The sequence below is a fragment of the Stegodyphus dumicola genome, chromosome 2 (genome assembly GCF_044657685.1).
Source record: "Stegodyphus dumicola isolate Sdum_Otavi_A_Nest chromosome 2, ASM4465768v1".
Taxonomy (NCBI): Eukaryota; Metazoa; Arthropoda; class Arachnida; order Araneae; family Eresidae; genus Stegodyphus; species Stegodyphus dumicola.
In genome coordinates this window covers 243224072-243230427 of record NC_140769.1, presented here as the reverse complement: position 1 = coordinate 243230427, position 6356 = coordinate 243224072, and positions in this window count along the sequence as shown.

Here is a 6356-nt window from a genome sequence, read left to right as displayed (position 1 = left end):
CTTTGGTAGAATAATTTCGGAACCACTACTTGAAGTGTCAGAATTATAATCAACATTGTCTTCCACAATATCTTCTAGCAATGAAAAATCAAACACATCTTCACTATCACTCAACTCTATATTCTCATCACAATAATTATTTTCCTTCATGTTGCTAACCATAAAATGGGTCAAATAATGTTTCTATCGTAACACTAACGAGACTGAGCACGTTTTAATTACAGATAACAATTGCCAACGCCGACGATTCCGTAACATCTTAAGCCTAATCACGCTAAAAACATTGGTCTCCGCAGCGGAGCCTACGGAGATACGGAACAAATGACGGACGGCTCCGTAGCGGAGGCAACGGAGCGCTAAGGGTTAAGAGTGTTGTTATGAGCGTACGGGTTAGTAACGGATTGCACGCACACACAAATAATGATAGCTTGATAAAATTTAACTTTTCACAAAAGTACTCGTACAGCTCTTCTCAGTATCACACAACACAACCAGTTAGATAGACATTAAACTACTAGGAACGTTAAACACAGTGTAATGCAAAGCGCATCTATAAAGTGAAGCTCCCAACACTCTCAATACTCCCAAGTCAATTCTGAACTAAAAACCAAAGGAATATGCTCTTTCCGGTGTTATATAGATTTCCCCCGGATGCCAATAAATCTCTTAGCACTTCTTATTTAACAAAATGACTGGAAGGCATGTATGGCTAAAGTTACACATAAGAGCCGGATACGGTTACTGTCACATATAGGAATCAATTACAGTTGTTCAATTACAGTTACACAAGGACTGGACCAAAATATCACCACGTATGGCGACTTTTACTAATTTCTCGCCAAATTTGGTGATAAAATGAGTCACTAAAGTCAAGAAGTGGTTAAAAAAAAAGAGAGAGAGAGATAGAAAGAAAGATGTCACAAAAACTTTCCACTGCAGTCACAATGCCCCAATTATCCAATCTACTAAAGAATGGGGAAAATGTTGAAAATATCCCTAGCAAATGTGATAGAATGATTATTGAGATTAAAAAAATTCGGACCAACAATTTAATGGGAATCCTCTACACCGCAATTACAAGTCTTAAACAATGGAAACTGAATAAAAAATCACTTCTTGTTTACAAAATTAAACAGAAAGTATTAACACAAAAAACAAAGCGATTAAAATGTCTATGAAAGGAAAACAAAAAAACAAACAAAAAAAAATATTGAGTTTTTTTTTTTTTTTTTTTTTTGTTGTTGTTGTTGTAAATTTAGATTCTCTTAAAGTCATACATGATTCATTATTTCATAAGCCATTATTTCATATTTTTAATTCTGTAATTTGTTTATGTCATCTTACTAGATTTAAACTGATGATACAGTATCCAGAAAAATCCCAAATCTGAAATTTAGATTCTCTTAAAGTCATACATGATTCATTATTTCATAAGCCATTATTTCATATTTTTAATTCTGTAATTTGTTTATGTCATCTTACTAGATTTAAACTGATGATACAGTATCCAGAAAAATCCCAAATCTGAAATAGCCGAAGTCCCGACGAGATTGGATCTCAGACTTTATACTGTACCGCGTGCTGAAAGTATCAATTAGATTACTGAAGGACATAAGCAAATAACAAGCATATTCAATCACATTGTTTAACAGCCAGCCAAGTAAATATGTGAGGAAAATATAACATGGCTTATATCACTCTTGCAAATGTTTCCCTTGCATTGTTTCAGTTTACCTTGCAGCATAATCAAAGTACTAAACATTTTACATTATGTTTCACAAAAGCAGAATTTGCATAAAAATTAATTTGTTTGGTGTGATTCAAATTAAGTTGTTTGATGTGATAATTTATAACACAGTACACTTACATTCTTTGAAGATAATTTACCTTGATTACAGAAAAAGAAAGAGCAAAATATATATCTTATGGAACAAGTGATATAAGTTTATAGCAGAGACGGACTTCATGATTAAATGAATGTGGCAAAGCAACTAAATTCAAGCCTTAATCAGTAATGACTACAAGTGCGCAGAGAAATCAAATGAAACTTAGCAAAATTTTCATGATCTCATTCATAGAATGGATAATTAGAACCAAGGAAAGGGCAGATCAAATAAGTTATTACTTTAGATACATGTTGATGAAAAGAATAAATGGTACTGTTCTGCTATTAGGACCGGTTTGAGAAATGTAGGTATGCATGCATGTACGTGTTCATGTATACATGTAATATATGTAAGTACGAATGTATGTGCATATATATGTATATACATTGTTTCATAAGAATAAATTGAATTTAATTAAATAAATTTAATTTAAATACAAATTTAATTAAATATTCTTTGCGCCATTGCTGCAAAGAATAAAATTTAAATTTAAATTTTAACAAACACGTATAAAAGTAAAAAAGCAAATTTAAAGCCAAAATAATTTTTAAAAAAAATGTGCAAACATATAAAAGATTTAATTCTTGAACTAATCTACAATATCATTTAAATTCAGAAGCATAAGCAAATCAAGTGCAAAACCAATCCATGAAAATAAATTCACTAATTTAGCAAATCAAAATTAAACCAAACAATTTTTTTAAAAATGCGTAAGTGAATGACTGTTGAGTATGCAGGAGACAGACTTATCAAGGGGAAGTTACCTCCAAACCTAACTCTCCAATCATTCAATTCGTGTTTCGTCATTCATGCAGGCAAGGGTAAAAGTCAAAACCAAAAGTAAAAAGAAATACCAATAAAGTGGTACCCTTAGAAATTAGCAATTAAGAATTAAAGTTCAAAAAGGAAAATACTAATGAAGTCTTTTGAGAAACAAGCAAGTATTCGTACTTATACACATATTTCTGAATCCGGTCCTAACAACAGAACAGTACGGGATTTTTTCAGAGGAAAGAGGAAATAAACTTATACTAAAATTCCTACATGCAAGTAATTTTCTGATGTTTTTCCTTAGCATCATGTAATGCTTGAAAAAGGACTTTTATAAAATGTGCAACATTGTATTGTAGCATCCTTACAAATGAGGTATTTTCTGGTTACCTGCACTTTTTGTTTTCAATATTTAGTAGAACAGCTATTTTTTGGCCTATTTTTTAGTATGCATGCACGTAGCATAGATGTGGCATTACATGCTTCATATTTAAATGCCATATTGATGATCAGTAACCAACAGCTTACAACTTCAAATATCAGTTACACAAATATTTGTTTAGTCTCAGAAAATTTCATACTTTGCATAAAATGATTTATTATTATTTATAAAAAGAACAGTAGCTTTGAGCCATAAAGATTGCCAAATGTATTTTGCCTAGTCTCAAAATCTTTCATGGGTGTGTGCATAATCAGAAAGTATAGAAATAAGTCTAAGAGAAAGAGAAAATTACTACTGTAAATATGACGAAGATTTGACGATAGTCCTGTAAGCAGTTTTCTGAATGTGGTTTATTTACATGGTTATAGAAATTAGTAGTTAATTCAATGTGAGAGGGGATATCTTCAGTTTCAGACATGGAAAAATTATTATTAGGAAGAAATTATGCATATTCACTAATCAGAACTAAGGAAGGGAGATAGATAACCATGGAATTTTTTATCTAAGACATCAAATGAACTGATGGCTAGGAAACTCTCATGCTAAGCCTGACGGGTTTCTTACAGAGTTGTATTTACCAGTTCAAAACTTAGTTGCCTTTCATAAACATATTCAGCAAGAATTTTTCCCCCAGAAACTTCTATGCAATTTCCCATTAAGCAATAAAAATATTTTAACTCTTAATTTCACGACATTTTGTAATTCAGAATGAAGGAGAAGACTATCAAATGAGTTACCTGTGTCGAACCAGATAGATTTTCATCACCTATATTTTCTAAGCACTCTTAAGCCTCGATTTATAGACGGTTCATATTACCTGAAGCATAAACAAGATATTTCTCTTTTAATTTATAAAAAACTTACTTCAAATATTACCAAATAAGGAAAAAAAATGTTGTTACAGATGGTCTTTATTTTTTCTAAATATCACTTTTACAGTTTTATTAAAATTCTAGTATGTATTTATTACATAATGGATCACAAAAGTGAATAAGTATCTGTGGTTTGCTTTTTTTTTAGGCAACATTAAATTTACTAAGATATATAATGAGACCTAAATATGATAATGTACCTTAATATTGGTGAATTTTTGTATATTTTTAACTAGAGCTTGAACTTTCAACTTAATATAGTATCAATCTAAATTATTTCAGAAAATTACAATTCTACTGTGTATTTATTCTCTAACTAATGTTTCAGGTTTTGGCTTCATTAAAAAATAATGTATTTTGAGATCATCACTTTTTACTCTAGTATGTCATATGAGATACAACATTCCGATATCACTTGTTTTTCACATTCAATTTTAGAGATATATTTTCCTACCCTGCAGTTTTATAATTATTCTTGGTTTAAAGCACTAAGATTTTAGACATAAAATAAAAAATGAAACAGTAACTGTACCTAGATAAGAAATAGAGTACAAAGTCCGAAATCCAGATGTCCATTATCCGGAATGATCTAAAATCCGCACCTCAAAACCACTACCAACATTTTTCTCGTAGGCTTTATGCATCAAGACTTTACACATGTGCATTTGATTTCCGCCTCCATGCATAATAAAACATCTGGAGAGTCCCATATTCTTAATTTCACTTCGACACTAAATAAAATACCTTGTTATTGAAGAAACAATCATTTTAGCATAAATTTGTACGATCAGTAATTTGGCTCCATTGCTACATATCTGCTTACACATCTCAAACCGAAAGATTCCACACAGATACATTGTTAGAAATGTATAAAGATTGGTGGTGTATTTTATTACGGAAAAGCACACGAGGGCTATCTGCCTAAGGGGAGGAATACCTTTGTGGAGGAATTTCTAAGGGAAACTGGTTCGTAAACACGTTACACATGGGGAAAACCACGAAAACACCCATGCAGCCAGCCTGTTCGCGGGATTCGAACCTCGGACTGAACTACCAGTGTTCAGCGACTTTACCGGTCGGCCGCCGGTGGGCCGGAATGTATAAAGAAAAGTATAATAAATAATGATTCGCCAATGTTTATCAAAACATGACAATTTGAGTAATGACTCATGTAGCGTTGCCTAAACAACTTTTTTGAGTTAGTAATTGAATAATAAAGAAGTACGATAACCTTTTATGTCAACATTACGCTTGGCGATGATTACAAATTTAAGCTAAATGAGCTAAAAAATGTTGACGAGGAAAAATTTATTTCCATATGCTAAAAATTGATTTTGTTGATGATACTCATAGATCCAAAGATTACTTTTAGGGCTATTTGAATTAAGAATAACTGATTAGTTTTTCATTATGATGATTACAAATTTAAGCTAAATGAGCTAAAAAATGTTGACGAGGAAAAATTTATTTCCATATGCTAAAAATTGATTTTGTTGATGATACTCATAGATCCAAAGATTAATTTTAGGGCTATTTGAATTAAGAATAACTGATTAGTTTTCCACAGAAACCCAGAACCTATGCCAGGGTTCATATGGCTGCAACCGGGTCACAGAATTTAGGACCCACAGAGACTGCCTCAGGCAGTAAAATATCTAGCACCGGCCCTCAATAAGGCTTAAGCATATGTGGGAATTTATTTATTCAGAACTCTGATACGCCTTAAGCATGTGCAAGAAATAGACATAAGTATAATAAATAACTAATACAATTCAGGCTTAATTGTCTCAATGTGCGATAGATGAAGAATAAATTTAACGGAACAACTTGTCGTTAGTCGCCAAGCTAATGATGCATAGCCAAATATGTATAGTGAAGGATATCTAAATTTGATGATGATCGCCACTAATTTTAAAGGTTTTCGGATATCGCAAAACAAAGGTTAAATTTTCCAATTAACGGAATCTGTAAAGAAGTGCGGACAAGCGGTAATAAATGAAGATGACATAAAAGAAGTTTTTCATTGTGATGACAATGCTTCTCAATCATCAATCAATTAATGAATGGTGATATCTGTAGCATGATTCTAGATCCAAAAAATACCGCTACTGATAATGAAGAAAGTGACAGAGAAGTTACTGAAAATGAGAACATTTCGATTGACAAGTTAGTTGGAATTCTCAAAACAGCAGTTACAGGACTTTTAAAATGTAACTGAACAAGAAATTATGTCTGTCTACATAATTAAAGAGAAAGTATTAGCACAAAAAACAAAGCAACTTAAACAACTTACAATGAAAGAAATGTTTAATAAGGTAAAAAAATAAATATTAAGCTTTTTTCTTTTTCTTTTTCTTTTTTTTTTTTTTTGTAAATTTTGATACC